Source organism: Ptychodera flava, chromosome 16 (assembly GCF_041260155.1).
Source record: "Ptychodera flava strain L36383 chromosome 16, AS_Pfla_20210202, whole genome shotgun sequence".
In the NCBI taxonomy this organism is placed as follows: domain Eukaryota; kingdom Metazoa; phylum Hemichordata; class Enteropneusta; family Ptychoderidae; genus Ptychodera; species Ptychodera flava.
The window spans coordinates 11,287,501-11,298,556 of NC_091943.1; the positions used below are offsets into that span (position 1 = coordinate 11,287,501).

Consider the following 11,056-nt stretch of genomic DNA (forward strand, 5'->3'; position numbering starts at 1 on the left):
TTTGGGAAAAAAATTAATCAGAAAGTCAGCCATGCTGAAGGGGTAAGCCTAATTTATGTTTCACATTCCATAATCATGTACCAAGTTCCCATGTCTTATGGTTTGCAATGCACTCAGAATTTAATTCAGATGCGTGTCTGACTTTGCTGAGAATAAATCAACATGGAAGCATAAACAATCTTTATTTCCTGGCATGCTGTACTATCAAAACATTTTCAAGATTTCAGTGTGTTAACGCTCATGGCATGTTTCAATTCCCAATAACAATCAAAAGCTATGTTTCTTGTACCAAACTAAACTAAGGGAGACTTCAGTAATTATGAGCAATGGGTCGGGGGTTGATTGGTATGCATGAGATTCAAGGAGACACTCCGATCCTTTTTTTTCTCAAATTCTGCCCTCCCCAAAGCTTGTATTCACAAATCAAATGAAACTGTCCACTTCTTAACATCAAGATGGCAAATTCTCTGACATATTGGGGAATAGCAATTCTGTTTACATAGTAATATAATAAATCTTGCAAATTGCAACATCAATGGTCTCCACGATTGGATTGAAAAATTGTGCTGCCTCATTTCCATATTTTAGCATAACAATATTAGCATACTATTTGCATAAAATTTAAGTACCTGTCACAACTTTCCTCAATATGTCACAGTGACTCTACACAGTAGACATGATGATCACATGATAAATACACTCTCAAAAAGCAATCGAGAATAACAACTTTGTAACTACATGGAACTTCACTGTGTATCAAGTGAAGTTACATGTAGCATAAAGCCGATCAGTTTTCTAGAAAAAAATGTCCTTTGAAGTTGAAACACTTCGTAAGAGTATTGACAATGATAAATACTGAAAGGTTTAATCCTTAAAACTACCACAAAAATACAGAGTTGAAAAAAGAGTCACATCCCAAAGTGGCCTTACATGTCTTATACAGTATTTTGTTACATGTTTTGTTAGTGGGTAATTCCAGCACTCTGCCACATTTAATGGGCCTGTGGAGAACTGTGATTATAAAATACAATTTTATACTCTTTTAATGGGGTCCAGTAGCTAAATTAGTGACAGAAGTTGCAGTTTAGGGCTTCATCAACTTGATTTATTTTGAATCATGGGGGGAAAAAGTGCCAAGGTTGTAGAAGTGGTGATAAAGACTCAGAGTCATTAGCTTTCATTTTGAACTCACTGCGGTGTGTATGTGATTTGTTCTTTTAAAGCTATAGGAGTTGGGTGAAGATGTTGTCATGGATACCTGTCCTAGGACACTACCATGGATCCCAGTCCTGAGGTCGCTGTCATGAATTTCTGTCCCAAGGATGTTGATCATAAAAGTGATAATTGTAAGTTATGAATAATTTTCCTAATGCAGTATAAATATATGCCAGATAGACTTAGATGGTATCATGCACCTAGAAGTCATGTGATCATGGTACAAATACTGGGCAACAGTATGTGTGTACATATAGGAATAAATATGACCATTTTATGCATTTGTTGTTGTTACTTCCTAATTTTTGTCGTATTTGAGCAAAGGCACTTCTGCAGTTGTGGACTCAAATAACCAATGGCTCATTTGCATATCAACCAATCCGATCACTTCAAAGAAAGATAAACAAGATGTCATCAAAATCAAACACTCACATGATGAACTACATGTATACTGTACATAAATTTCATTCCAAAGTATCACTTTGTTTGCTTTTCAATCTTTTAGGCCAAAAATGAAGTTGGTTTCTCATCATCAAACTTATTAATATAGACCAACTGCATCAACCTCCCTCCTAAAATATCAGGGGCTGTACGTGCCATATACATGTACCTGAAACTATCAATTGCCAAGAAAAATTGCAAACATGATAGCGTGTGCATGTTTGGTAAATAAACTTTTTCCCGGTGCCTTGGGATTCATCAACTGTCTCAGAATGCTGCACATGCTCTTGTTCTTGCATCTTGCAAATTTCTTGGGGGCATGGTGCTCACAGAACATGAAATTGATAGACTGGAAGATCAGGCTTCATCAAAGTCTAGAGTGTTTTAACTGAAGGATATTTGGCATTGTAAGTAGATCAAGTCTCCCGTTTAGTCATTTGAAAATATGAGAATGAAAGTTACTTTGTTTTTAAAAGTTTCTCATTTTTAGCCTTCTTTTTCCATTATCATGATTTGGGAATATTCTCCTTGTTAATTGTTTTTTTACCTAAAAGGTAGTAAAACTTGTGAAGCAAAACATGTCCCATAGATTGCATTTTAACATAGACTTGAAGATTTGAAGGTCCCTGAAGACAGAGATACTGTACACATGATTTTCAGACTAAAGCTGTTACAACATATAAAGCCAAGTGGTTGAAAATACATATAGTTATGGCTCAATACTGCTTTTTACTGACTCTGCAGGTGGGAAAGTGATACTGTCTGGCAGGTGTTCCCAAATCATGATTGAGTAGTGCTCATAAGTTTAATACCTCTTCTTCTGCAATGTCAAATACAGACATTCTGCATTTCTAAGATGAATATTCAGTTACATGACTGCAGGTAAAAATATTTAGTTTTGATAAATGATTTATACATGATGTATGCTTTGTTTTTGCTTAGCTTCAAGGGAAAAGATCCAAAGGAAAAGAAAGCGCCATGTTCTTCTGAAAATGAGAAAGAGAAGCCAAAACTGGTCAGTGAATTGTTAATGATATACTGACGCCTTGCCAGTGTACTGAGTGGTTGTAAGGACAACACAGTACATGTACATGTGTTTGCCTGTTAAGTTGTGAGTTACCTGAAATTAAATAATTTCCTTTAATTCTTAAGTTAAGGGGAAATTATTTTAGTAACTTGCAGTCATTAGGGCCTACAGCCTGTCAGTATGTTTCTAGATATAGACCTCATTTATGCACACTAGAGGGACACAGTACAATAAATTACCCACAATACTCTTTGATTTGTATCCTTGAAGGTAATTTAAAATTTCTAAAAACTTTTTTAGTTCTGCATGTAAGCACTAGTGTGTAGCATCAGAATAATTTTTAAATAATATCTAGTAAAAGTACGTTTAGATATTTCAGTGAAATTTTGAAAATAACCACTAAACAACCATAAAAGTCACATTCTGCGGGTACTACAAATGCCATACTTTTTAGGCAGCAAGTTATGACAAACTGAAGGAGTCATTCTCTCAGAAATCTTAGCATGCAAACTTCTTTTGTCATTTCCATTGCAAAAAATCAATATCCTTTTGTTTCATAAAACAGGTGCAACTAGTCTCCCTACTTTCCATCACATTATTCTGTATGGCTGAGGACAATCTCTGGCAAATTTCACAAAAATGCTATCTCCTTTCTCAATTATGCATAATTTTCCAAATTATTTAAAATGAGAATTGAGAAGAATGGTGTGCATAAAAGTACGTTTTCAAAATTTTGATAGATAGTCTGTGAATTTGTCTACACATGGGAGATATAGTAGACTTCACTCAAGTATCTCCGAGGATACAAATCGCAATAAATTATGGGAAATCTACAGTACTGTGAGGGATGAATTATCATTGATAGGGTTTCTTTGTTCCTCTCACTCATGGCAGCTTGGATGTGGCACTGACGTTGAAGTAATGATAATATTAAACTGTGGAATTTTATTCTCCTTCCCAAGTTTTCTGCAGTAATACCTCTTCTTGACCTTTATCCTGTCCTTTCTTCCCTTTTAAGTGAGGTATAAACTGCTTTTGTGAAAAGATCTCCACCATGTCTGAGACTGATCCTGTCACATCCGAGTTCCATTAGATATGTGTATAAATACATGTAGGTTGCATATATTCATATCATCAAAACCAGATTCTGTGGTATCCAGGGAAATTCAGTGAAACCATTTTTATATTGACCATTTTTCAAAACAAACTATACAATCCTAGTTGACTGCAACCTATCTATTCAGAACAACTCTCAGACACTGTGTTTGATGTTCCCTCAGAACAGTAGCTGTAAGTTTTGATGATTTTATTATTAATTTTATTCTCAATTGTACGAACTGCACTGTCTTCTTCTGTTGCGAAAAGCACGTTGCATGTCCAGTGTTCAACTTGTGAAGACAGCATATATCATATATTAAATTGTGATTGTTAGCAAATTAATTTTAGTCCACACCAAAATTCACAGTGCACTTTGATTAGGTGAAAACTTGACATATTTCAAGGGAGAAGAAAAGATAGTTAAGTTGGTACAAAAACAAAATATTTTTTTTTAAATCAGAAAAGTAACAGGTGTACTGTACTGTTTTAAACTTAAATTAGACTGTCTAATGATGTGTGTTTTTGTGATGTCTATACAAATGTGTAGTTTATGTATTACAGCTAATCAAACCAGTCTCAAAGTGGCCTTTCAGTTAGGATGTAGTGGATGCTAAATGTAGTTTGTATGTATACTGTATTGCATTATTCAAGTTAAATTCCATAGAAACTATGTCAGTTAAGCAAGTGATCTCCCTCCATTCAACCCCAGTGCTTCAAAATCTGAGACAGTACCACAGATTTCTTCGCTTTAACAAGGTATATCTGTGTGATTGTTTGCTTTGAATGGGATCTTTAAAACTGGTTCCTTTGTAAGAGTCATGCCATGGATTTTACTTGGGAGGGCTTAGGAAGGAATTATCATGGGGTGTAGATAGAATATTAGACAATGTGAGGGGCTAATACTCAAGTGTAGGCTATCATTGAACAACACTAATTTTGATGCATGGCAGTATCTTGAATCCATATAATCATCTTTCTACCAGGCTCCATAGACAAACCATAGAAATAAATACCACCTGGGAGAAAGAGGATTAAACAAACTGACATCCTGAGCATGTAATAAAGAGTTAAAACAATGATCAAAGTTCAGTGTCCTCATGTCTCTAATTTTTAAATTGTTCAATTTCTCATTTCTTACCTTTCCATAGGAAGGAAGCATGCTACATTCATGGATGAAAAGTACCACTGACTGAGGCTGAGGAAGAAGCCATTGACAGGCACTTTTTGTCACAGTAACAAAGTCTGAAGCTGAAAAATACCTAGTGCAGGGAAAAGTTTTGTACAACAGGGACTGGAAATAACTGAAATGCCATGTTAAAAGCTGAGCCATAGCATTAGGAAAGCAAACATTTACAGGAGACTACAATTTCACATAGACTACTCCTAGGCAATGCAAATGCAGGATCATATTAATTATCACACTGGTATGATTAGTCCAACCCCCATGTGGATTGCATCTTCATGTAAATGATACATACATGTACAAAGGAGTAAAATTGATAGGATGATGTAATTCTCACAAACTTAAGTAGCTTTTTAATCCCTAGACACAAGGACAATGTATTTGAGCATACATATATGCAATGTTACTTTCTTTCTGATATTATCAAAATTTGCCAGCCATTATTATTTTTATGTCTGGAAATATTACTTTGGCAGGTGTGAACTGAGGAAAGTGCACCATGACCCACGTATGTCCAGTAATTTTCTTCAAATGTGATAAGATCTGAAATGTCAATGTGATGGCCTGCTATCAATTTAACTTTTTATCATGCAAAGGGCAATACAGAAAAACAGCAATACTTTGTTAGTGATTTTGTGTCTTCTCACTGAATTGCAAGCACAAACATTGTGAATTTCAAATAAGATTTCATTCAAACATATTTCTTTTTATCACATGCAAGAGGTCTCTATATATTTCAATTAAAGCACCTATTTACCAATTTGAACTGTATCATCTTTCGTGAGTTCTTTTTCAGGGGGTGTCATAATGTTAGTTGCATTATGGGTTAACAAGTTCAACATCACCTTAGAGTTTGACGATGTTGAGTATTGTGACTTTTGATGGAAAAATGCCTTTACAGATATTTTCTTTGCATGTGTGTTTCATCTTTCATGTAGTGAGAATCGAGAATCAGTGCTATACAATATCTTCCTTTCACACTAATTTTGCTCCTAAAGCACAACACTTCTTACAGACTGCTTCATAAGTGAGATTTTAGCCTGCTGTCAATGACACAGAGCTTTATTAATATAAGTGGATTGTCCTCAGTCCTCCATCCTCTGTGTTCCATCAACATTCATCTTCTTTTCAGGAACTGCTAGTTCAGTTGCAGGTTCTTAAGGATAACTGAAGTTCAAATTTTGGATATTTGTATTTTCCAGCAATTTTGTTGGTTTTTTGTCAAAAAATCTTCGACTCTGAAATTGTTTGTCCTATTGGTCTGAAATTTGGTATGTGGTTTGCTAGAGGTAACAAGTTTGTTCGAACATTGTGGAATTGTGGAATTTGTAAGTCTGGGACAATTCCCATTTTTGGTCAAAAAATCTCTAAAAAGAGTTTGTTGCACAAGTTTGAAATTTGATGTGCAGGTTGCTAGGGGTGACATGTCAGGTTTGTCAAATTGCAGTGATTTTGCATATTTTTATTTTGGGTCAGTTTTTCCTGTTTTTGGTCAAAATATCTTTGCTGACTACCAACTTTGAGCCAAAGGGATTTTTGAGTGACAAAATATTAGAAACCTGTTTCAAACCAAATGATATTCGAGAGTATGCAGCTCCAAGATTTCTTTTTTTCTGGAAATTTTGTTCTGTTTATCACCTACTCTGTTGGCTAAAGTATGTCAAAATGTCTGTATTCATCTATTAAACACAGCCTGTATGTCAACATTGTTACTGTGAAAAAGTGAATTTCAGTTCAGGCTATCCAGACTGTTTAGAAAGCTGAAAGCACTTCAGCATAATTAGTGGCAAGCAGGTGCAGTTGACTCTCACCACACTATAAATATCAAAATTATCATGAGTGAGCAATTATACCTCTACTAATCTTCCTGTAAATCTTCTTATGTCCGTCACATTCTTATTTCAATAATGAAATACTTTTCATTGAAATAATACCCTGTAGGTGCAAATTAATGTTTTTATTTTTTGTTGTTTAAAAATAATTTGCTTGATTGTTTGCTAATGAGAGACAGATGTCTACAAATACACCATATATACAGCTTAGTTATCTATGTGAGTTAAGCAAACTATGTTGACATCACTGACAAACATCTAGACTCCTGTCGTTATTAGTCCCCACGGACACCGTCCGGGGGGACTTATAAGTTAGGTCATGTCCGTGCGTCCGTCCGTCCGTTCATGCAGATATCTCAGAGACGCCTTGAGCGATTTCGTTCAAACTTGGTACAAGGATAGTACCCTACCTCATACAGATGAACGTCGATTTGTTTCACAATGCGATCAAATTTGGCCATGTTAGAGGACTTTTTAGTTTTCACCTCCATAGACTCCCATGTATAAGGCAGTCCATAGACTCCCATGTATAAGGCAGTCCATAGACTCCTATGTATAAGGCAGTCCATAGACTCCCATGTATAAGGCAGTCCATAGACTCCCATGTATAAGGCAGTCCATAGACTCCCATGTATAAGGCAGTCCATAGACTCCCATGTATAAGGCCAAGAAAAAAAAAATTTTGTTTCTCATCGTATTCATATTGCAAAAAGGATGCAGTGACACAGTTTTTAGTCCCCATAGATAAAGTCCAGGGGGCTCATAGTTGGGTCATGTCAGTCCGTGAGTCCATCCATGTGAGTCCATCCGTTCAAGCAGATATCTCAGACACTTTGACAAAATGTCACTTGACCTTGGTGACCTTTGACCTCGAATATACATATTTGTCCATAACTCAGTAACCACAAGTGCTAAACCTTTCATATATGGTATGATGGGACACCCTATGACGCCACATATTGTACCTAGCTCATTAATTATGTGCATATCTAATTTTGAGCGAGCCAATAGAGCTAGAGGTCTGATTTTTGGTATATATGGATAACTTAGCAATACAATTTTTTTGACAAAATGTCACGTGACCTTGGTGACCTTTCACCTCAAATATACATATTTGTCCATAACTCAGTAACCACAAGTGCTACACTCTTCATATTTGGTATTATGGGACACCTTATGACGCCACATATTGTACCTCATTAATTATGCGCATATCTAATTTTGATCGAGCCAATAGAGCTAGAGGTCTGATTTTTGGTATATAGGGATAACTTAGCAATACAATTATTTTGAAAAAATGTCATGTGACCTCAATGACCTTTGACCACAAATATACATATTTGTCCATAACTCAGTAACCACAAGTGCTACACCCTTCATATTTGGTATGATGGGACACCTTATGACGCCACATATTGTTCCTCATTAATTATGTGCATATCTAATTTTGAGCGAGCCAATAAAGCTAGAGGTCTGATTCTTGGTATGTAGGGATAACTTAGCAATACAATTTTTTTTACAAAATGTCACGTGACCTCGGTGACCTTTGACCTCAAATATACATATTTGTCCATAACTCAGGAACCACAAGTGCTACACCCTTCATATGTGGTATGATTGGACACCTTATGACGCCACATATTGTACCTCATTAATTATGTGCATATCTAATTTTGAGCAAGCCAATAGAGGTAAATGTATGATTTTTAGTATATAGGGATAGACTATAGAATATAAATTTTTTGACAAAATGTCATGTGACCTCGACAACCTTTTACCTAAAATACATGATTATGTCAATAAATAAGTAACCACAAGTGCTATGTCCTGTATATTTAGTAGGATGGGAGACCTTATGACAACATACGCTTTACCTCGTTAATTATGCCCATATATAATTGTGGGCAAGCCAATAGAGCTAGAGGTCTGAATTTTGGCATATATGGATTAATTAGCAATACAATGGGGTTTTTTTTCAAAATGTCACGTGACCTTGATGACCTTTGACCTTGAATATGCATATATATGCATAACTCAGTAACCACAAGTTCTATACGCTTTAATTTTGATAGAATAATAGACCTTAAGATGTCACATCTTGTACCTCATTTATTATGCCCATATGTTTTTCTTGGCTGGCCAATACAGCTAGAGGTCTGATCTTTTTTCCCGATTTAGAACCATAACTTAGACATGCCTCTTGTTTCAAATTGGGAACAATGACATAGACCATGTGTCCATAGATCTGAACATATACACTCCAGTGATACTTCTTAATGACCTCATTTCCCTGCCCCATCAAGACTAATACTCCTATTACAAGTGGGGACTATGTCATTGTCAATGACTTGTTACAAGTAAATCAGTTGCATAGAAAGATGGTATTTGCACATTTTCCATTGCAGTGTATGGCTGCGTTCACAAAAATGAGGGGGAGTCAAAAATTTTTAGGGTAGTAGAGGGGGGACTTGAAAATTTTGCTCTGCCTGAAGGGGGATATGAAAATATTTTGCTTCCCTTTTTTACAATTCCAAGGTTTGGTGGGTAATTCAATGAAAATTTAATAACATTTTAATGTCATCCAATTGTTCTAATGTTAGCAATAATTAAACAAGATCTGGAAGCATTTTGTCGCATTTCACTATTTTTGTCTTGAAAACATGTACACTGTACATGTATGTATTTTCATAAAAAACAAACAAGTAGGCCAATTAGTATCGGAGCACTGCTGCACCTGTTAGCACCTGTTGATAATTTTTCCAATATTTCTATGCAATATATCAAATACAGTTCTTGCTGTCTCCCTACAGCATGCTGAAACACACAATATTCAGTTTGTCATCAAAAGCCTGCATATGTGAATATTTGGTGGTAATTGAATTATAGACTCCAGAGTAAAGTCATTTGTCTGTGATACAAATGCAGGATACATATTCACAGACTGTGTTCGCAAGCTGAATACTGGACAGTTCGAATTGCAATATGCTGTAGGAAAAGAGCAAGAATGCAGTTGTATAAACTGAACAAAATTATTGTCAGAATTATCAAAGTTAATACTGCTCCTGCCCTACTGCTGCTGCCTATGGACAGTGTTACTGTCACTGCATACCAGCAGTGACAGAGATAGCTCTGACTATGAAATAGCTGAAGGAGAGTTTGGGTCATGTGACGCTCATGGCAGGGAAACATACTTGTACATAAGATCAGGCCAGAAAGCAGCACATGAAGAGTAGGAGATTTGAATGTTATCAGGGAGTTTTGAGTTCTGGCATATGAGAATAATCAAATATTAAAGAAAAAAGATGGGGGCTACCATGCTAAATTTTCTAAATTTTCACATTCTCATAGTAAAATAATAAACACAAATTAAAGTAAAACTTTGTTCAGTAAAGACTAATTTAAATGAAAAATGTGACTAATTGGTTTGATTTTACCAAATTTACCATTGTTACACCAAATGTTTCAGAGATTTAAATGTTTATTTGATAGAATATTTTTACCTACAGTATTGTCAATTTCGTAAAACCTTTAAGCATATAATGTATGCAGAAATTCACAATTTGCATACTCTCATGATCGTCATTTTGTGTGTTCTTCAGCAGGTGCCATTGGCATGGCCAGAGTTGGATTTAGCTAAAGTTGATTTGGACTGATAAATCAAAAAAGTCCACTGATGTGGTTAAATATTAGAGAACTTGCCTTAGGAATATGGCTCTACAAATTGCTAATAATAAGCAGTGTTGTACATCTTTGGGCAGAACTGCCAGATACATGTTTTTTTTTTCTTTGAGTGCATACCTAATAAATATGTGGCTCTACGAAATTTTTTTTTTTGGGGGGGGGGGGGGGGGGAGATCAGAAAAAATAAAATTTCAATCGCGATTCCTCCAGCCCCCACTAACCGATATATGTGAACCCAGCTTAAGGATAGTCAAATTTAAATGCATCATTTTAGCTCATGTGTTAATACATGAGCTTATGTCGCAGCGATGTCTGTGTGTCTATTTATCCATCTGTTGGCCGTATATCTCAAAAACGGCTCATTAGATTAGAATCAAATCTGGTACATAGATTTAGTTAGAAAATGGCAAGACTGATTAGTTTTTGGTGGGTTTGGCTTACATACTTTTTGCTAATTTGCATAATTAATGATCAAAATAACTGATACACATTGAGAATGACTGTACACAATTTGATTAGATTTGCTACAAATGTTGATCACACAAGGATATATCAGCTGTGAAAGATAGTAAGGGGTTA

The 11,056-nt window shown here is 35.5% G+C and overlaps 1 protein-coding gene across 3 annotated transcripts in view; it reads left to right on the forward strand.

Moving 5' to 3' along the window:
- Positions 1–5,730, forward strand: part of LOC139152816 (uncharacterized) — a 20,354-nt gene extending 14,624 nt beyond the window's left edge. The window contains exons 2-4 of one of the 3 annotated variants that reach the window (XR_011556722.1): positions 1,224–1,346; positions 2,599–2,767; positions 4,930–5,730. The gene's annotated coding sequence lies outside the window, so the exon portion shown is untranslated. The remainder of the gene's footprint in view (positions 1–1,223; positions 1,347–2,598; positions 2,768–4,929) is intronic. The other 2 variants (XR_011556721.1, XR_011556723.1) reach the window with 2 other exon arrangements.
- Positions 5,731–11,056: the final 5,326 nt, after the last annotated feature.